The sequence below is a fragment of the Equus caballus genome, chromosome 6, assembly GCF_041296265.1.
Source record: "Equus caballus isolate H_3958 breed thoroughbred chromosome 6, TB-T2T, whole genome shotgun sequence".
NCBI lineage: Eukaryota > Metazoa > Chordata > Mammalia > Perissodactyla > Equidae > Equus > Equus caballus.
In genome coordinates, this window is record NC_091689.1 from 51,562,003 (window position 1) to 51,584,402 (window position 22,400).

Below are 22,400 nucleotides of genomic sequence, written 5' to 3' on the forward strand. Positions count from 1 at the left end.
TACTTTAAAAATCTTTTGGCAGCTTCCCCCTCTCTCCCCCTGCCCTGTAAGTGAGTAGATCTGTTTTGTTTTCTGGCCACTCCTCCAGCCTATTCTAGCACACTACCCTCTGGCAGAGAAGAGGGCCCCGCCAGGGAGGACAGAAGGAAGACAGTCTCTGCAAAAGATTTCAGGAACACACATGCACACATACACACAATTTCTCATTCTCTGATAAATGAGTCCCAGACCCAGGCAGGCAGAGAGATAAATGGACTGGAGTGTTCACAACCAGGAAATCAACTCAGCTGCCATTTACAGCAGTGCTGTGTCATACAGGGTGTGTCCCTGTAAAGATTCTATACATAGAATGTAATCCCAGGTAAACAAAAACAAATGCCTGACAAGATGAAAAAGACACCTCTGGGAACACAGAACTATCTCATTCTGCATAGCCAGGAGCAAACAGCAGATTCCCCTCCTTAGGAGTGGGTCAGTATGCTTCAGAGCTGAGTGGTCTGGGAGTTGGAGAAAGTGGAATCAGCCCTGACCTGGTGCTATGATAACAGAGTCAGAGGTTTGAAGTTCTAATTCTGGATGGGTAGGTGATTCATCGAGCATCTGGAGGCATATCCCTTGAGCTTGGCGGTCCTTCTCTTCCTAGGTTAGGGACCAGGACTCCTGTTTCTCTCCTGAGGGCAGTAAAAGAATATAGACAGCAGCAGGAAATGAATCACACCAGAAAAGGGGCAGGCCAACCAACAAGTGCCCTCAACCAACTTTTCCACTTTGCTACTCTCAAATTCTGAAGGCTCCCTTGGACCTGTATCATCCTGCCCATATCATGGCAGCCCCAGAATCTCACAAGTTTTCTTTCTTCTCCCTACCTGCCTGTAAATTCCTATGGGGTAGTGGAAAGAGAAGGAGCTTTGGAATTTGACTTCTATTTGAATCTCAGTTCTACCATTCATCATGACTGTGTATAAGTTATTCCAACTTTCTGAGTCTCTGTTTTTCCATCTGTAAAATGGAGACAATAATATCTACCTTTCAAGACTCTTGAAAGTTATATGGGATATTTTATGTAAAATGCCTATTACAGTGCCAGGCCCATTACAGACAATCAATATGTATGAATCTTCTCTTCTTGCCTCCCTTCTTCACCTGCCTCCCCGGTGGGGAGGTAGTCACATAGCTGTACCAATCAAGTAAGCACATACAACTGAAAATAACAAACCAAAACTAAAAACCTATTATCAAAATATTTATAATATTTGTGGATCTAAGTATATGTAGTCCTGTGTATGAAGAGGGAGTGGAAGTAATCATAAAGTTAATGTGGGTTTTAAAACTCTTCATACATCAACTAGGTGTGATTTGACAGCCTAAGTATTATACCTGCTAGGAGGTCTCTGAATTTTACAACCATGTTGAGGAAGGGATATTTAAACAAGATGGATCAAAGAGCATAATGCTGTGAACTAAGGTATAAAAACAGAATGCTAGATAGTGACATATTAATTAGTTAATTAACTTCTGTCCCTAAACTTTTCAACTTCTTCTAGCTGGTTCTATTAATGCCATCTATCTGCTGGCTAAATTATCACCCAGTTCCAGAACCAACCTTGACAGAGGCAGCAAGGAGATCAATAGTCTCAGCTCCCCTCTCCCCATTCTTCCTACCATATTCCCCAATTTGAGAAGACATAACCTTGCTCCATTTTCACAAGGTTTGTCCAGCTACTCATGCTTAACATCCAAGCACTGTCAAATCTGGAGTACTATCCTGAATGCTTCACAGATGGAGAGGGCCTTATTGTCCTCTCTGCCTAAGTCGACCCTTTTTCATGAGATTAGAACCTTTGCTCTAGACTCTGGTTACTGAGGTCCTGCTACAAATGGAAACACCACTCTAGCTAAATATCCTTGCTGCCTAGTGCCTGAATAACGGCCATCACCGAATCCTCACTCTACTTCATTTCCACCCACACACCCCTGGACCTCTCGCCCCTGTGTTCTGCCCACCACACTAAACACCCAAGCTGCAGTTTCTTGCCTACATTTGACTCTATAACTGAACTGTCCACCTTTACCTAGAGTCTACCACTACAACCTGGTTAGTTTATCTCCAATCACTCACTCAGACAACTGACCCTAAAGCTAATGAGAGATAAGAGAAAAAAGTCACCAATGGATACGGGCCAAAGGGAGATCTCTCATGGTCATAGACAGAGCAGCTGTAGGGCAGTAGCAGAGTCAGAGAGTGGGGTGGTTCAGGGAATAAACAGAAGGTGAGGATGGTGAGAAAAGGTGTTTAGGTGGCTTTCCAAGATGTTGAACTACGAATGAGAGGACTAAGAAGAGGAGTTCAGGGAGGGCTGATATAGCTGATTTGTTTGGAAAAGTTAGGGCTCCAGCAAGATGAGGAAGGGAACTAGGAACATCCCAACATGCAGTAAACTTCCATTCTCAAAACAAAACAAGGCACACTTTGGGGTGGAAAGGTATGTTCTAAGCCTGAATATATTATAAAGCCTAACATACACATAAATACACACACACTCACACACAATGACACTGAAAAACAGAAAGATTAATAGAACACATAAATATCCCAGAAATAAAATGCATATTTGGGAATTTAATATAAAGAAGTCAGCATGAAACAAAATAAGCAGGTTCTCAAACCTGGCTGTACATCAGAATCTCTTGGGGAGATTTTTTTAAAAATACCAATGCTGGGGCCACTCCCCACCCTGAAGGACATGATGATTATGAATCCCATAGGTTATGATTTCACCTATAAGCACTGAAAAAAGGAAATGCTTCCCAGAAGACACTAAACTCTAGCTGTGATTGAGGACTACTGAGACTGATGATGCATTATATGATTACGCATAACATGCACATTATGGGTTACTCATGTGGCAAAAATAATTTAGATCCTTGCTTCATCCCTAAGCAAAAATAAATTTTAGTTAGAAAAATGACTATATATTTTAAGAAACATAAAAAATAACTATAAATTATGTTGGTAGGGTGAGGACATGCTAAGTTTAAAAGAAAAGATTCCTTCTAGTAGAAAAGAAATCACCAAGAAAAAAAGCATCCAATCAATCATGAATAAAAACATAGACATTTTATAGTAATAAATAAGAAAATTACTAAGATGTCAATAAATAAATGGTACTAGAAAGTGAAAAACAAAAGAAAACCAATTCACCAAACCAAATGTTTAACAAATATGGAAGGAGGATGAAGTAAGATTACAGATGTTCAACTTAACTAGTAATTACATAATACGCATTAAAATAAAAACAAAGTGCAATTTTTTTGCCTAACCATTTAAGAAAAAAAAATGAAAGAAAGAATTTTGATGCTTTGAAGAGAGCTATTTTTAAAAAGCCCACTCTTACACATTTACAGTGAATCCAAATTTCTATATTTATGGAAAAAATTTGGCAATCTGTAAATAAAGAGCCTTAATAATATTCATAATTTTGACTTAGTAATTTCTCTCCCAGAGTCAATTATAAGAGGATTTTTTTAACATAGAAAATGTTTCTGAAAACACAAAAAAATCTTATTGTACTGTTATTAATTTCTCTTGAAAGCAGAAATAGGTATTTGCTTCAAAATAATCCCAGGACCTGGAGAAGGAGAAATGGGTGGAGATATAAATGAAACAAGATTGCCCATGTGTTGAAAATTGTTGAATTTGGGTGATTAATAAGTGGGTAGTCATCCTACCATTGTACTTAATTTTTCTGCTTTTGTAAATATTTGAAATTTTCTGCAATAACAAAATTAAAAATATGAGGCTGGCCCTGTGGCCAAGTGGTTAATGTTCCACACAGTCTACTTTGGCGGCCCATGTTCACGGGTTCAGATCCTGGGCGTGGACCTACTCTACTCATCAGCCATGCTGTGAAGACATCCCATGCACAAAACATAGAGGAGGATTGGCACAGATTTTAGCTCAGGGTGAATCTTCCTCACACACACACACACACACAAATTAAAAATAGAAATAAACTTAAATTTTCATCAAGAAGAGTGTGATGATTAATTTTATGTGTCAACTCAGCTAGGCCAAGGTACAAAGATATTTGGTCTAACATTATTCTACACGTTTCTGTGAAGGAATTTTTCAAAAGAGATTAACATTTAAGTCAGTGGACTTTGAATAAAGCTGATTACCCTCCATAATGTGGGTGTGCCTCAGCCAATCACTTGATCTTAATAGACAAAGACTGCCCTTCCAGACGGAAGAGGGAATTCTGCCAGCAGACTGCCTTTGGACTCAAAATACAACTCTTCCCTGGGTCTCCAGCCTGCTGGTCTCCCCTGAAGATTTTGGACTTGCCAAGTATCCACAGAGTCCTTAACATAAATCTCAATAGATATAGATACATAGATACACATACACACACACATACCTTGTTGGATCTATTTCTCTGGAGAACTCTGACGAATACAGAGGAATACTATAAATATATTAATTTTATGTTCACGAAAATTTTTAATAAATGGAGAATTTTTTTGTTAGTAGATTAAGTGATAAAAGCAGATATATCAAGATAGATAGAATGATAGATCGATAGATATGAAGAGCACAATTGTATTGGTTAGGGGAAAGCACTTGTGCAGGGAAACCCCAAAGAGAAGTACATCAGAATGTTACAGCAACGATGATAACAGTAAGAATAATTTTTTCCTTTACTTTTTGTTTTCCAGATTGTCTGAATTAAGCCTTAATTATTTTAAAACAAGAAAATGGAAAGGAAGAAAGACTTAAGGCAGAAAAATTTGAAAGCAGAGATATTAAAAAGAAAAAAATTGGCTGTGAGTGACAGAAAAGACACAAGGGGAAACAATCTTCTTAAAGAACTAGTGGTCAGAATTAAAAGGAGTAGAATCACTAGACCAAGATTTATGCCTTCAAAGAGGACTCTCTTGGCCTAAAGTGAAGGGGAAGTCCTGGAGTTTAACAAGCTCTTCCTCATTGCTTGCTAAAGGCCTTATCTTTCCTACCCGAGAGACAGTCAAGTGGGAACTGCCAAGAACAAACTCAATACATCATCTCCATCAGGCTGTGGAATAGTAGAAAGAAGACAGAGTCAGAGATGCGGGATGGATTTATCTCAGCCTTGTAAGGCCTTGGTTTCCTAGGCCATACAACTGAGATCATCATGATTACTTACCTCAGAGGACTCTAGTGAGAATTAATGAGAATGTAAAGGTGTTCTTCAAAGGCGATAGTTACAGCTTCCTCTTCCAGCAAGGATTCATCTGTGTAACACAATTACTTTCAGACCAAGGGTTCAACTTAGCATTCCTGAAAATTACATTCTACCTGAGGTTCTCAAACTTTGATCACAACTGCCCCACGACAATGGTCTCAGGAGTGTGGCTTTCCTTCAAAGCATTGGCATAAATGTAGATAAAATCCCTTTCCTCTTAACACACATGCAGTTCAATGAAAGTGCCAAAAGACTTGCTAAGTGTTAAGAGAGGATAGTTGGAAAACAAATTCAGTGAGCACAAAATGCAGAATGGTGTGTGTGTGCGAACGTGGATGTGGGTGTGTGAGGTGTATGAGTGTGTATTTTCCTAAGTAGAAGCTTACAGTTCTACTCTAGCTGGCTTCTTATCTTAATATAACCACACTGCAGCCCAACAGCTGGCCCTGCCTCAGCTGTCTGCCTTTGCCTTTACTGCCCTGCTCTGAACTTGTATGCATGAGAAAGGTGCTGTTTTCAGACACTCCTTTCCTTAAGGTCTTCTATACCTTCTACGATCAAAGCCAAAAAGGCATATTCCTAGGTTTCAGCTCACTTTCAGTTTTTATTACAAGTCTTAGAAGCCTAGCCCAACCCGTTTCTGAAATCTAATATACCTGTCTCTGCTACTCATTAACTGTGCGCTCTTGAACAAATCATTTCATCTCTCCTAAACCTGTTTCCTCATCTGTTAAACTAGGCTTACAATATTATCTAACTGCAGGAGTCATTCTAAGAATTAAATTATACTTAGAACAATATCTAGCACATAGTAAACAGTAGCTGTTGCTATTTCTAATATAATTGTAGAAATAAACATATTCCTATAATAATTACTATTATTCTTCTTCTTCAAATTATGACATCTTCAAATGACCTCTCCTTTTGGGTAAGAACTTCATCCTATGCAGCATCAATATTATAACATAATACATAATTAGAGGGGCTGGCCTGGTGGCATAGTGGTTAAGTTCAAGCCCTCCACTTCAGTGGCCCAGGGTCCACAGTTTCGGATCCTGGGCACAGATCTATGCATGGCTCATCACACCATGCTATGGCGGCATCCCACATACAAAATAGAAGAAGATTGCCACAGATGTTAGCTCAGCAACAATCTTCCTCAAGCGAAAAAAAAAGAGGAAGATTGGCAACAGATCAGGGCAATCTTCCTCACATACACAAAAAACCACATAATTAGAATACTCATATTTCCATGTATCACAGAGGAATAAGAGAATTATTTCCTGAGACCTAAGTTTAATGTACCCTACAGTAAATCTTACCTAGGCTTCTACTACCACTGCCTCACTTTTCTTCTACAAAATAGCTGCTTTTTTTCAATCTTAAATTCTCAATTCCCCTGTGCTTTTTTTATAAATTGCTAAATAATTGTTTAATTTAAAATATCATATACTTACAATAAAAGTGAATGTAGCAGATTTTAGACTTCTTTTCCTAGAGTCTTATTCTCAAAACTTAAACCAGTGTGGTTCTCCTTGAGGAGCTTTTTGAAAGTCTCACTGCCCAGGATGCATCAGTTAAGTCAGAATCAGATTCTCTGGGAATGAGAACCACGAACTGGGGTTTGTTTAAAGCTCCCAAGGTTAATTGCAATATGCAGTCAAGTTTGGGAACTCTGCCTTAAATCCTCATTACCTTCCTTTCCTAATTAATACAGGGGAAGTTCACCAGGCTCTAACTTAATAAAGTTCTAAATTGGCAGCCACGTTTTGGTATTCTCTTTCTCTCTTTCCTTGTTTCTACGTCATTTTAGGCAAATTTTATCACTTCCTTGGATTTTAATTCCTAATTTATAACATAATAGATCATAATCCTTGCGCTACCTAACCAGAGACATTCTGACAGGACAAATGAGATAAAACAAATGAAAGGACTTTAATGTTTTAGAATAAAAGTATTCCAGAAATCCAAGGTAGAATTATGTTTTGCCCTCCCTGCCCCCCCCCGCCCCTCCACATGCCCACTGTCATCTCTTCTGAAGCATCCCTGCTTCCCACAGTTAAAGCTTTTCCACAGTAAATGATTTGGGTATCTGTAAAGCTGTTGTTCATGCTTTGGTTTTGCAGAGAATTTCAAGCCAGCTCTACTCATTGCTCTATCATTAGTTGATTATACTTTTTCTCCTCTCATATATCACTACTAATGATTTTTGGGGAGATAAATATTAATGCATCTAAAGAGAGGTGATATGAGATGTACATTGGAGAAAAATCTGAGACACAATGAACTTTATAAAGATTTTATTTTTTTTTCCTTTTTCTCCCCAAAGCCCCCCGGTACATAGTTGTATATTCTTCGTTGTGGGTCCTTCTAGTTGTGGCATGTGGGACGCTGCCTCAGCGTGGTTTGATGAGCAGTGCCATGTCCGCGCCCAGGATTCGAACCAACGAAACACTGGGCCGCCTGCAGCGGAGCACGCGAACTTGACCACTCGGCCACGGGGCCAGCCCCAATGAACTTTAATAATGCTATTTCTGTACCAGCCGGACTCCAGTATTATGAGGCCCTGGCATTAATATTCACTTTGGCTTCAGCTGCCTTCTGCCCTGAAATTCGCCATATTTTCCTCACCTAGATTATTTCTCAACAGAACATTCTAGGAGAAATAAACAGTAAAAGGAAATAATCCTCTCCTAATAAATGCAAAGGAATTACGAGATTTCAGTTACAGCCCTGGGTCAGCAACTCCTTGTGTGTGACCTTAAGCAAGCCAATTCACATCTCTCTTCAGAGGGTTGTGTGTAAAGCATCATGAAATACATAGAGTAAAAATACAAGGCATTATAGTTATTTATTGATATCCAATGGAGAGTATCCAAGAAAGCAAAACTGCGATGAAACCAAGGGATATAAATTATATTTACATAGAAGAGAATTCAGAAGTGTAAAACCAGAGGAAAGGTGGACAATAAAGTTTTTCTCTATCCTTCTAAGTAAGGAATTTAATACCTTATATCATTCCTTCAAAATGGGTATGGAACCCAGTCCTTTAGTAGAATCTCTATTTGCTGTCTGTCAACAGGGTGAGATCTACAGAAAAATCAAGAATTGTAAGTGAACCCCCTACAAAGATGCAGAGAGCAGTTTAAAGCCAAGGGATGTGAACGTTGCTAGAAACACCTGCCACCCTCCTGGCTTCTTGATTTGTCCTGGGAATGAAAATGAAGCAGCGACATGAACTTTAAAGATTTGTTTCATTTTACTTTTGAAATGAAAGAGCAACAAAGATCCCAACAAAGACAGGACAGGTAAACAAAGATCATGAGTTTAATGTCGAAATTCCAGAGGAAAACTCAAAAGTGTTTGCTTAATATTTATGTAAATTGAACAACAAAAATATAGTAAGCACTGTTCATCATCTCTTGCTCTGGTTTCCTCCGCTCTCTGTCTCCTCTCACATATTTTTGGACCTTTTTCCAGGACCCAGGTAAGAAGGTTAAATTTAGGTATTGTATCCATGCTCTCTATTATCGCTGCCTTCTTTTCCACTAAACCCAGTTTGTCTACACAAGCCAGCATGGAGCAGAGGTCAGACAAGAACCCAAGTGAAGCAATCTGCTTTGGACTTCACCCTGCTCTGCTCCTCCTTAACTGACATTTATGCCCAGAACAGTTTCCTTGATACTGGTTTTTGCTTCCCACAACTGCCTACATTGGATTGCATACAGTTAAAGTGACAGACATTTAAACAGCAGTGACCACGTGTTAGGCACTGTTCTAAGCACTGTATATATAGCAAGTTATTCAGTTCTCACAGGTGAAGAAGCTGGAGCACAGAGAGGTTAAGTACAGTAACTTGCTCCAGATCACACCGTTCCTAGGCAGGGATTCAGAACTCCAGTCCAGGTAGTGTGGCTTTAGAATCTGTAGTCTTACATGGTACTATGCTGCCTCCCTAGTAGATTCCTGAAAACAATTTTTTTTTGGAAAATTACAATTACCTTTAATATTGCTTTTGTTTTTTTAATTGAAACATAATTCACATACCATAAAATTCACATTTCCAAAGTGTACAATTTGGTAGGTTTTAGTATATTCACAAAGTTGTGCAGCCATCACCACTATCTAATGTTAGAATATTTTCACCACCCCCCAAAAAAGAAACCTGTACCAACAGCAGTCACTCCTCATTGCCTCTCCCCCCAGCCGCTGGCAATCACTAATCTATTTTCTGTCTTTACGGATTTGCCTATTCTGAACATTTCATAAAAACTGAATCATACAATATGTGGCCTTTTGTGTCTGGCCCCTTTCACTTAGCATAATGTTTTCAAGGTTCATCCATTTTATTAGTCAGAATTCTCCAGAGGAACAGAACCAATAGGATATATAGAGATACATATAAGAGGAGATTTATTACAGGAATTGATTCAAGAGGTTATGGAGGCCAAGAAGTCCCACAATCTGCTGTCAGAAGCTGGAAAACCAAGAAAACCAATGGTATAACTCAGTCTGAGGCTGAAGGCCTGGGAACCGGGGGTGACTGGTATAATTCCCAGAGTCTGAAGGCCAGAGAAGCCAGAGCTCCGATGTCAGAGGGCAGGAAAAGATGGATGCCCCAGCCTCAGAAAAGAGAATTCACCTTTCCTTTGCCTTTTTGTTCTATTCTGGCCCTCAGTGGATTGGATGATGCCCACCCATGCTGGTAAAGAAGTCAGTCTACTGATTCAAATACTAGTCTTTCCAGAAACATTCTCAGTCTACTGATTTACTCAGTCTACTGATTCAAATACTAGTCTTTCCAGAAACATTCTCACAGACACACCCAGAAATAACCTTTTACCAGCTATCTGAGCATCTCTTAGCCCAGTCAAGTTGACACATAAAATTAACCACCATATCCATGTTGTAGCATAAATCAGTACTTCATTCCTTATTGTGGCTGAGTAATATTCCATTGTATGAATATATCTCTTTTTGTTCATCCATTTATCAGTTAATGGACATTTGTATAGTTTCCACTTTTTCACTATTGTTCTGCTACGAACATTTACATACAAGTTTTTGTGTGAATACATGTTTTCATTTCTCTTGGGTACATATCTGGGAATGGAATTGCTGGGTCCTATAGTAACTCCATTTAAATTTTGAAGAACTGCCAACTGTTTTCCAAAGTGACTGTACCATTTTATATTCTCATCAGCAATTTATAAGGGGTTCAGTTTCACCACATCCATTACTGATTCTCACCAACACTTGTTGTTTTCTGTCTTTTTTATTATAGCCTCCCTAATTGATACAAAATAGTATCTCACTGTGGTTTTGATTTGTATTTCCCTAATGATTAATAATACTGAGCATCTTTTCATGTGCTTATTTGCCATTTGTCTATCTTCTTTGGAGAAATGTCCATTCAAACCTTTGCTCATTTTTTAATTGGGCTATTTGCCTTTTTATTGTTTAGTTGTAAGTGTCCCTTATATATTCTGGACACTAAATCTTTATTTGATATGATTGCAATATTTTCTCTCATTTTTTGTGTTATATTTTCTCTTTTGATGGTGTCCTTTGAAGCACAAAAATTTCTAACTTTGATGAAGTTCAATTTATCTACTATTTTTTCTTTTGGTTGCTTGTGCTTTCAGTGTCATAGCTAAGAAACTATTGCCTAACTCAAGATCATGAAGGTTTACACTTGTGTTTTTTTCTAAGACTTTTATAGATTTAGTTCTTACACTTAGGCCTTTGACCCATTTTGAGTTAATTTCTGCCTATGGTAAGAGGTAGGGGTTTAACTTCATCCTTTTGCATGTGGAGATCCAGTTGTGCCAGCACAATTTGTTAAAAAGACTCTTTTTCCCCTAATGAATTGTTTTGCACCCTGTAGAAAATCAAATGGTTCTAAGTATATGAGTTTATTTCTCACTTCTATTCCATTGGTCTGTATGTCTATCCTTATGCCAGTAGCACACAGTCTTAATTACTGTAGCTTTGTAGTAAGTTTTAAAACGTTGTGTGAGTCCTCCAACTTTATTCTCTTTATGAAGATGGTTTTGGATATTCTAAGACCCTTGTGTTCCTATATGAATTTTAAAATCTGTTCTGAAAAAAAAAACACCTGGAATTTTAGTAGAGATTACATTAAATATATAGATCAATTCGGTGACCACTGCCATCTTAACGACAGTAAGTTTTCTCACCTAAGAACACAGGACTTCTTTCCATTTATTTAGGTCTTCTTTAGTTTCTTTCAATGATATTTTGTAGTTTTCAGTGTACAAATCTCATTGGTTCTTTCATTTATCTAATTTTTTGTTTTTAAAGCTTGGCACCCGAGCTAACAACTGTTGTCAATCTTTTTTTTTTTTTTTTTTTTTTGCTTTTTCTCCCCAAATCCCCCCAGTACATAGTTGTATGTTTTAGTTGTGGGTCCTTCTAGTTGTGACATGTGGGATGCCGCCTCAACATGGCCTGATGAGCAGTGCCATGTCCACACCCAGGATCCGAAGTGGTGAAACCCTGAGCCACTGAAGCAGAGCGTGCAAGCTTACCCACTCAGCCACGGGGCCGGCCCCTCATTTGTTGTTGATGATAACATTTATAGTTCCATGGCTTCTAAAGGCTAAACCAGAATGTGTATATGATTTGGCAAGACCACAAAATGTTCTGTCTCTGAGACAATCAGTTGCAGAACAGGCTGGACAATATGTGCCTCCTGGAGGCTGATCAGACACTATCTACATCAAGAACCATGACACGATGTAAGGTCACTATTGATTCTTCTCATATCTGGATGATGCATAAGGATGCAGAGTATAGGGCAGTACATTTTGTGGTTCTCAGTGTCACAACCAAGTTTATTTTCTTTGAAAGCCCTGAGTTGGTCTAATTTCTCAGGTTGCCATGAATTGTTGGGACTAGAGAGGGCGTCCAAAGAATCACATCTCTCCATTCCTACCAGCATAAATGCTTCTACATATCTGACTTACTGCTTCCTGGGCACCTATGCAAAATATGCTTGATTAAGGTTTAAATAAAAGCCACAAACGTGTAGCCCCCAATATCTCTGTTAAACCCCATAACTCAGGTATAAAGTTACAGGGATTTCCATCTAGCACAGAGAGTTCTATCCTAGAATTCAATGAACTTCTCTTTGTGGGCATTTTACCTTACACACTGAGTATCTATAAATCCACAACCTGTCCCCAGTTATGGCCTTGCTGATACTATCAAATCTTTATTGCCCATCTGTTTATAGCTAATACTTTCATTTTTAAGTCAACCTGCCTCTATTTCCAAGTCAATGTTAACTCAGTGAATGAAAAATAATCAATTTTAATATCAGCCCAAGAAGAGCAGACTTAGAAAGATAAATATGGTTGTGGTGAAGGGGAGATCGTTTATAGATAATTATAAAATCACATTTGGCTTATCTACATTTCTTTTTTCCCAATCCTGTAAAACTGGAATATTCTTCAAAGTTATCTTCATTTTTATAATAGAAAGCCACTTCAAAATAATCCATGGCTGTTTTACCGACTTCTTATTGCATATGGAAACTCAGGTCTAAGTGAAAAAGTGACTTGCCTAGGGCCAGAACATATCTGATCTAATCAGATGCGGAAAGTCCTGATGATGAATCTATTATTTGACCATCCTAAGAGTGGAACGTGGGAGAGGACAAGAAAGACAGAGAGTGAAATCGAGGTCACTTGGTGTTAGAGGAGCTGCTTGGGCTTCAATAAGGGGTGCAAACACAGAGGCTCAACTGTATGTCGAGAAGCCACTCTATTCCCACACCGTCAATGAACCACCTCATAACCCACGTCTTCTGTGCCATTATAGTCACACCTCCCTGGTAAAGAAACCAAAACAAAAACAATAGAAATAGCAACCCTGCCTACCATTTCTTATTCTCCTTGACAAGCACACTATGAAATGCAATATGTGCTCCACAAATGCCCTGGAATTCTAAATATGTACGACCACAAGAGCCCTTTGAAAGCAACGAAAAACACTAACCTCATAATTTACTGATGTGGATACTGAGGCACAGAATTTAGGCATCTTCCAACAGCTAATTAGCATGTGACTTAAGACCAGCATCATGCATCTTGAATCGCCATCTGACACTCTCCTCACTATGATTAACCACCATCCATAAGGCTGACTAGATATTTGATTCCTTTTTTCTTAAGTTTTGCAGGGATAAGAATGAGGAGGCAGATCCTGGTTCTTGGAATTCATAATGTGCATATACTTTCATAGTTTCCTCTGCCTGCTTGTCCGTTGGGCTGTACATGTGTCTGGACTAGCCTCTGGAAATCTCCACCTCACACATGCTGAAGGTTAGAGACTTTACACTCCAGTTCTATTTTCATTGCTGGCACTGCAGGGCTTTCAGAATATCATAGTGAATACTCTGCTTCTTCCTTCTTCCTCCACCAGAACTCATTTTGACTCACACTAAGATATCAGCTCCAAGGATGGCTAAAGGGGTCAGGCATTGAGACCTAGGGGGAATGACCACAGACATTTGTGGTTCAAGGAAGGAGGAAGATGGCTAAGGGAAGCTGAAAATCTCTCTTTACTACCTTGTTTTCCATCAGCTTCATAGGCAGATTCCACAAATCCAGCCAGTCTGGTCTGAAGCTGCCCTGCCTTGTTTTAAGCCATGAAGTTTGTGGTGATTTGTTAGAACAGCAATAGGAAACTAACATACTCAGGTTAAAACAGAGCTGCAGAATCCCTTAACTCCCAGCAGAAGTTTGGAGCACATGCTTGCAGGAGCTGGTTGTGAGGGGCTGGGAAAGGTGAGAAAACAATTTCTGCAGAAGACAACTGAACGAGATGTGAGGTTCAACCAACTCTGAGTGCGTGCATACTCAGAGAACTAGTAATTGTCATGGGTTGAAGTGTGCCACCCAAAATTCTTATGTCGAAGTCCTAGCTTCTCGTAACTCAGAAAGTGACCTTATTCAGAAACAGGGTCTTTACAGAGACAATCAAAATAAAACAAAGTCACCAGGGTGGGCCCTAATCTATAATGACTGGTGTTCTCAAAAATGGGGGAAATTTGAAGACAGACATATACGCAGGGAGGATACCATATAAATGTGAAGACCGCCATCTACAAGCCAAAGGAAGAGGCCTGGAACAGATGCTTCCCTCTTAGCCCTCAGAACCAACACTGCCAGCACCTTGATCTCAGACTTCTAGCCCGCAGAACTGTGAGATAATAAATCTCTGTTGTTTAAGCCACTCAGTTTGTGGTACTCTGTTACAGCAGCCCTGGCACACTAATACAGTGATGAAGGCCCTGAAGAAAGACTACATGATTTTCACTGGAGCAAATGAAATGTCTCGTTGAAAGACCTGGATGGCTCCTAGCTGGCCATGAGGAGTCCTGAAGAGGGTAAAGGAGGTGGACAGCACAAAGCCTGTCTCCAGGTGCATTTCAGTGTGGGTGTGCTGAACAGCACAGTAGCTTAACAACTACTGATGGCTCTCGCTAAGTTGTGGGAAGAAAGCTTGGTCTGAAACATATGAGCAACTCCGATAGGGAGAGGATTCGTGACAGAAGGCGGCCACAATCACAGAAATGAAAGAGAAAGAAAGAAGACAAAATGGGGAAGAGGTTGAGGGATTGATAGTGAGAAAGGAAAGAGACATAGAAAAAGAGAAGACAGATTAAGAAGAAAACAAATTCGATCAAGGAACAGCATATTACACGTCGGTTTTTAAGCACTGTTACAGATAATATCTCATTTAAATATCACAATGGCCCTGTGAGGTAATTACATTATAATTTATGCTTTACAGATGACAAAGCTGAAGTCGAGCGCAGTGAGTCCACACGGCTGAATGGCTATGTAGTCCTGTGACAAGTAATTCCTATGCCCTGCTTGTTTCTATGTCTGCTTTCCTGCCCCCTCCCCAGGAATACACAGAGGCCCCTCTTCACTACCTTTCTTGCTGCTCTTCTCTCGCCAAGACTGCTGAGGCAGGTCTAGTCTCTTGTCATAAAAACGTGGAAGCCAAAACCCACCAGATACTTGTTCCAAAGAAATACGGATTCATTCACCTGGTGATGATTGTTTGTTCACATAAACTACAACAGCCGCTCGCAACCCTCCCACTCCCAGCCTCCTCCCTCTTTTTCTTCCCAAACGTCAGAAGTCCACCCCTAGATGCATCACTGCTATCCCCCTCCCACCCTTCGTACCCCCGAAACCCGCGTTCACTACCGTGTCCCTCCTCGGGTCACTCGGGATTCAGATGGAACTGGTCCAGCCAGGAAAAAAGAAAGAAATGACCGGTTTGGTTAGGGCAAGGTGTGCCAGCCTCAAGGAAATGCTTTTCAGTCCCTCCTTCCCACTGTGGGGCGTGGCCACCAGCAAAGGATGGAGTTTGGGCGGGCTCCCCACAAAGGGAAGTCTGCGGGCACTGAGGTTTCCGGGACTCACCACACACCAGCCAGCAGGAAACCTCTGTTGAAACCGTAAAAGCTGGACTTGTTGCTGGTCTACATACTATTTTCCTTCTCTAGCGATTGCTAGATGGTCAGGTATAAGGAGACGCCAGTCCAGGTGAAAACGGAGTCAGGATAAAGGGCAACAGCGCCACCTCACGTCCGACTCCATGGCAGCTGCCTTCATTGGTGCTCAAAATGGTCAGGATCTCTCATTTAGCATTAGTCCCCTCTAGGGACATTTGTAACCCCAGTCTTTGCTGCGTGTACAAGATAGCATTGACCACTGCTATGACATTAGGGAACCTATAAAGAATAAGTGGAAATAAAAATCCCAGGACTAGGTAATCAAGCATTAGCATATGTTTTTTAAATACCCATTATGTGATGGGCTCTCCTCTCGGGCTATAGCCGTGAACAAGATAGTCATGTTACAGAATTTACAGTCAGAGGAAACACTAAAGAAAGTACACAGCTGTAAGAATTCCAAATTATATATTAACACCTAATACAAGTTCTATTAAAGAAATATGTCACAGATAACTTGAATGGGTAACCAGTTTGTATTCAGCATTGACAGCATACCAAGCAGAAATGGGCATCCATTAGAACAAAAAGAATTTGGGTGCATGTACCTGGAGTCTTCAGGGATTGAGGTACCTCAGTCCTCTAGAGCCTTCTCTGTTGAAATTTTGATTTCCTTCGGCATTCTGTTAAAATAGGATGAATTGAACTAAATGCCACTGAATTGTACATTTTAAAATGGTTAATGGTTAATTTCATGTTACATGAGTTTTTCCTCAATTTTTGAAAAAGGATGAAATCTCATCAGTCAATTGTTCTTCCCATCCTTTATGTCATAATTGAATAATAAATGCCAAATAAACTGACCTGAACTTCATATTATATAATCTCCTACTCTGCTTCCCCCAGCACCCTAATCTCCTTGAGGGCAGAGACCGTGGCTTACTCATTTTTGTAATTCCTGCAGCACCCTAGCATATTGTTAGATACCCATTCTGATATGCAGAGTTTTGTTTAAAAATCTAGTTATCAAGGAGCCATTGTAGTGACAGAACCTATCATTTCTATGACCTAGGAGTTTTTAAAAAGCAAAATATGACAAAGAGGGAGAAGCAAAAATTTATTCTTCAATTTTATTGAGCAATTCAAATGAAGGATGAATTTTTCAAATTTCTGAGATAGAGAAAACCCTGGAAATAGCAATGCTCAGACACAGAAACACCTAAGCACATCCTATACAGTTAAACAGAAGGCATACACTCATGCCCACACATACACTCATGAATAAGGTAACTGGATATCTATTTCTCTTTTCTCTTCAAGTGTTTATTCCATTATCATTTCAAGTGTTACCTCTGTCTCAAATTTCTGAACCTCTGCCTCATTTTCAGCAATGCTTAGATCCCAAGATCCCTGCCAGATGGTCATTTCTGCCTCGCTATTAATTCAATAAGCATTTGCTGAATGCCCGTTATCTGCACTGCTCGTGTTCAGTGCTGAATCGTAGGATGTCACACTGAAGTATACACTGGGGGTCTCTTCCTTCTGCAGTTTACACCTCACGCTTCACCAGATCTTGCTCTCCTCCAAACGCCTGTGACAGCCATCCGTTCACATGTTATTGAGTGTATTCCCTCTTGCATGACTCTACAGTTGGAAGGAGGAATTCCATCTTGATCTCTGGTGGGGTGGACACTCTGGGAATCTATTTCTATGAAGCATGGAGAAATTCCTGGGAAATTATTCATTATAAGGAAAAAGAGAGTCGATCATGAAGGCTTTGTCCAATAACAAGAATAGCTTGGTGTTCAGCATTGCGCCTATCTCTTAGGGTCTTTTGGCAGAGGCATCATGACTTATAATTGAGTCCTAGGGAGAGGAGACTGTAAATACAACTGGTAGAGTTATTTCACACACAAAAAAACAAAACCAAAAGAAACAAAATATATCAGACCTTGTGTAGCATTGCTTTGAAACTTTCAAAGGAAGTTAACACAAAAGGCAGACAGATGTATTCCAACTTTATCTGAAAATGTAGCCCAAGCTCCCCATAGGAGGGCAGCAGGGACCATCAGTGGAAGACAGCTCCACAGGGTCCTGAGGCCTACCCAGAAGCCTTGCCTGGCACAGGGAAACAGCAACTTTGATGGAAGCTGTAAAGATTGAGTCAGCAGTAGGGTCACTGTAGCAGTACTCAGCACCTAAACGAGGCTTCTCAGGAACCAAGAGAACAGGAGACATTAGCAGAGAGACTCTAAGCCAGAGCTGGAAAATAGTGGACTCTAGGTAGGAGCTGGAGTTTGGGTTGGTGAAAATTAAGAGATATTCCACTCCCTTGAGGACTCCCAGGGCAAGCTGAGGAAAGAGTTTTTAAGATTAACCAGAGATTCTGCAACCAACTAAAGGCAGAGACAAAAGGGCATGGGCTATCACCATCAGTGTGATCTCATGTTTGCCCCAGGTGGTTGAGTCCTAGGAACGTTGATTATGGGTATTTAACTTTCCATGTGTACATTGTTTCCTTTTACACTGTGTATTGGTTTTCTGTTGCTGATGTAACAAATTCCCACAAACTTGCTGGTTTAAACAATTCAAAATTATCCTACAGTCCTCTAGGCCAGAAGTCCAACACTGATCTCCCTGGGCTAGAATCAAGGTGTTGGCTGGGCCATGTTCCTTTCCAGAGGCTGTTGGGGAGAATCTGTTTCCTTGCTTTTTCCAGCTTCTAGAGATCTCCCACATTTTTTGGTTCATGAACACATTTGTCCATCTTCAAAGCCAGCAATGGCCAGTCTAGTCCTGCATATCGTGTGTGTGTTTCTCTGACCCCTATTCCATTGTCACATCTCTCTTTCTCCCTGACCACAGCTGGGAAAGTTGCTCTACTTTTAAGGACTCATGTGATTATTAGGTTGGGTGTACAGGATAATTTCCCATATAAAGCTCCATAACCTTGGTCACATCGGTAAAGTCCCTTCTGCCATGTCAAGTAACATAGTGACAGGTCTGAGGATTGGGGTGTGGACTCTTTGGGGGGGCCGTTATTCTGCCTACCACGTATTGCTTGGAAGAGCTTTTGGAATAAGTTTCATATCTCATACCTCTTGGTGTTACCTATTTCTTGCAAACAGTAAGAGGTCAATAAATGCTGTTGACCATAAAAGAAGTATCTCACTTGCCGACCACTTTTATTCTGGTAAAGAACATTCATACTCCCCATGGCAAAAAATGTGATTATTTGGGACTTTATACTAACAATATGCTCCACTCATTTCTTTCTTCCCCTTTTCCTACCTTCTGCAAGAGTCTCATAGAATCATTCAGTGTAGTTTAGAGATCACTGACCTGCGGCTAGGTTCCACAGCTTCCATCAGCTTGGGCAGGTTGACCTTTCTGGGTCTCAGTTTCTCACTCGTAAAATGAAGAGGATGGAGTAGGTCCTTGTCAAATTTCACACCCCATGATTCCCTGATCCTTGAACACAAAAAACACGTCTGCTCCAAATTCTTGCCTACTGGAGCCATTTCCCAGAGCAGAACATCTCCAGCTCTGTCTATACTTTCTCAGTACGAAAGACATGCTACCAGGCAGCTCATTCCATTCATAACAGCACTGACTATCAGAAAGTTTTCCTTATACTAAATAAAGAGCGTAACTTAACCTCTCTAATCCCCAATTTACTTATTTGTAAAATGGAGATGAAAAATATCTACCTTGTAGAGTTAAGTAGTTCAAATAAGAAAATATACTTGAAAGTACTTCTTAAAAATTAAAAGCACTGGGCCCAGCCCAGTGGCACAGCGGTTAAGTGCGCACGTTCACCTTTGGTGGCCCGGGGTTTGCCAGTTTGGATCCCAGGTGCAGACAAGGCACAGCTTGGCAAGCCATCCTGTGGCAGGCATCCCACATATAAAGTGGAGGAAGATGGGCACGGATGTTAGCTCAGGGCCACTCTTCCTCAGCAAAAAGAGGAGGATTGGCAGTAGATGTTAGCTCAGGGCTAATCCTAAAAAAAAAAAATTAAAATTGCTACATAAATGTTAATTGTCATATTACTATTATCTGATATCATTAATAATAATTTTGATTCCTATTAACCTACACCTGTGCAATCTATGATGAGTTGTATAACTACCTTTTAAATTTTTTACCTTATTTCAGTCCCCTTCAGGCAAAACCTTAAAAATAATCCTGAATCAAAACTCTGACATATACTTTTCTGGCTACATTATTTAGACATGGTCAACTACAAGTTGATTTAAAAAACAAAAAACAAGAAAACTCCTTTTAAAAATATTTCTACCTACCACATTGTTAACAGTAAAAAGAACAGGGTTTTAATACATGCTATTAAATAATTCTCTAAAGACTGACACTTATTAGTTGATTTTTTTAAAATATGATTTTCTAAAAAGCTGTCTGTCTCCCTAAGAGGCTATAAGCTTCATGTTAAGTGTACCACATCCAATTAACTGTGAAAATCAGAAAGCAGGGAACTGCTGCCTTAATGCTCACCACTCTTTTTGCCCCATTCTGCCCCATTGAATGGCCTCAAGTAGAGTCCTTCTACCGTCTATATCTCTCTTGATCATCCCTCTTTCCTCTTTTCCATTGTCTGGGTTCACCTCCTCTTTTATTGCCTGAATTTCTCTTAGAGTCTTCTAACTGGCCTCCATTCCTCAGTCTCACTCTCCCTCTAATCTTTCATATTGCTGCCAGAAAGGTTTCTCTAACAAGCAAGTCTCACCAGGTAATACCTCCCTTCACTTAAAATCTAAGTTATTGCAGAATGAAATCTCTTAATGATCGTATATCTCTATAAACACCTTCTTTCTTTCTACTTCTCATTCTCTTCCAGTCATACTATTCATGTTCCCTACAACAATAGCAACAAAAAATAAACAAGAAGTACTAAAGTTCTCTCACTCACAAGCATTTGCATGCTCTGTTCCCTATGTCTGTAATGCCCTTCCCCTCCTAACTTACCTAATAATTCCTCTTAGTTCTTTAGGATTCAATTCACCTCTGAAAAGTGTTCCCTGATCTTCACTCCTAATCCTCTCCCACACAGACTATCCTTCTCTGTTTTCTCAGCACCCAGAGTGGTTCTCATTCATAACAGTTTGTCTGTTTCTTGTATTAGGCTATGCTCTCCCTGAGGGCAGAGACCACACTTTATCACTGTATCTAGACCGTAGGAAAGTGCCTGGCACAGGTTTGTCAAGTGTGGGAAGAAAATCAGAAAAAGTAATGGTCTTAAACTGAAGCCTTAAAATTCTTTCAGACTCATCATCTTGTTTGAGTCCTATAACAGCTTTATGAGGCAAAAAGGACAGATATTGTGAAGCACATGAACTTTTGATTGTGCTATTGGAAAACTGAGGCTCAGTGGTTGTGGCTTGTCCAGGGTCACACAGGAAGTAAGCTGCAGGGTCAAGACTTAAATCAAGATCTCCTTTTTCCAAGTTAAATGCTTATTAAATACATATTTCTACCCAAATTTCTAAAAATTGCTGGTAAAAATCAACGTAAAAAATACATATATATGTAAACTCTTTCCATATGTAGTCTGTATATTCTATAAACATATATATATGTATATGTGTGTGCGTGTATAAGTAAAGTCTCTGAGAAGTGGTTAAGAAATGCATTGAGAGGCTGGCCTGGTGGCGCAGTGGTTAAGTTCACACGTTCTGCTTCTCCGCGGCCCAGGGTTCGCCGGCTTGGATCCCGGGTGCGGACATGGCACCACTTGGCAAAAGCCATGCTGTGGTAGGCGTCCCATATGTAAAGTAGAGGAAGATGGGCACGGATGTTAGCTCAGGGCCAGTCTTCCTCAGCAAAAAAAAAAAAGAGGAGGACTGGCAGTAGTAAGCTCAGGGCTAATCTTCCTCAAAAAAAAAAAAGCATTGAGATTAGGAACTCAAATCCCATTAAGTAATAATTTATGTTATAACAATGCAGTGGTTTAAATAGAGCCTAAGAAAAGAAAAACCAAAGAGTGAAATTTGCCAACTGCATTCAGCATCACCAGGGGAAAATATGCCTTTATCAGATGAGGTGAACACATTGTGTTACTATTACATCATGCAAGATCCCCAGTACCTCTCTGACTGCATCTCTCTGGCTTCTTAATGTCTTTCAAAAACTCAAAACATGTTCCCAGAGCAGTGCCCCTGTCATTTACTGCTCCTGGAATACTCCAGATTTCTGCACAGCTAACCCCTTACTTCCTTCAGTTCTCTGCTCAAATGTCATCTTAGCAGTGAAGCCTCTCCTGATCGTCCCCCCCACTCCATCTTGGCGCATCTATAACCCTGACTGTTTTTTTCCCCTTAGGACTTAACAGCCCCAGACATACTGGAAAATTACTAGTTTATTATAATCCCTCTGCCTTAGCTACACAAGGAAAGGATTTTGTTTTGTTCACAGATGTATCCCTGGAACCAAGAATAGTATCTGACACATGATAGTCACTCAATTAATATTTGTGAAATGGATGAGTGGATGAATCAATGACCCATGGGTTATATTTCCTTCTGGTCTAAGTATGAGGTGCAGTTGTATATGTTTTTTGAAGCAAATGGTTTGATTCTTTATTTTCTATTTAGGAAGATTAGCCCTGAGCTAACATCTGCCACCAATCCTCCTCTTTTTTGCGGAGGAAGACTGGCCCTGAGCCA

General features: G+C 40.0%; 1 protein-coding gene across 7 annotated transcripts in view; it reads right to left on the reverse strand.

Moving 5' to 3' along the window:
* The window catches only part of STYK1 (serine/threonine/tyrosine kinase 1), a 40,217-nt gene extending 24,413 nt beyond the window's left edge, over positions 1-15,804 (reverse strand). For 2 of the 7 annotated variants that reach the window (XM_023643124.2, XM_070269897.1), the window contains exons 1-2: positions 15,470-15,586; positions 5,184-5,271 (exon numbers count right to left, since the gene is read on the reverse strand). The gene's annotated coding sequence lies outside the window, so the exon portion shown is untranslated. Of the gene's footprint in view, positions 1-5,183; positions 5,272-15,189; positions 15,366-15,469; positions 15,612-15,688 lie in introns of those variants that run through there. The other 5 variants (XM_070269898.1, XM_001500326.5, XM_023643125.2 and 2 more) reach the window with 5 other exon arrangements.
* Between the last annotated feature and the right edge of the window lie 6,596 nt (positions 15,805-22,400).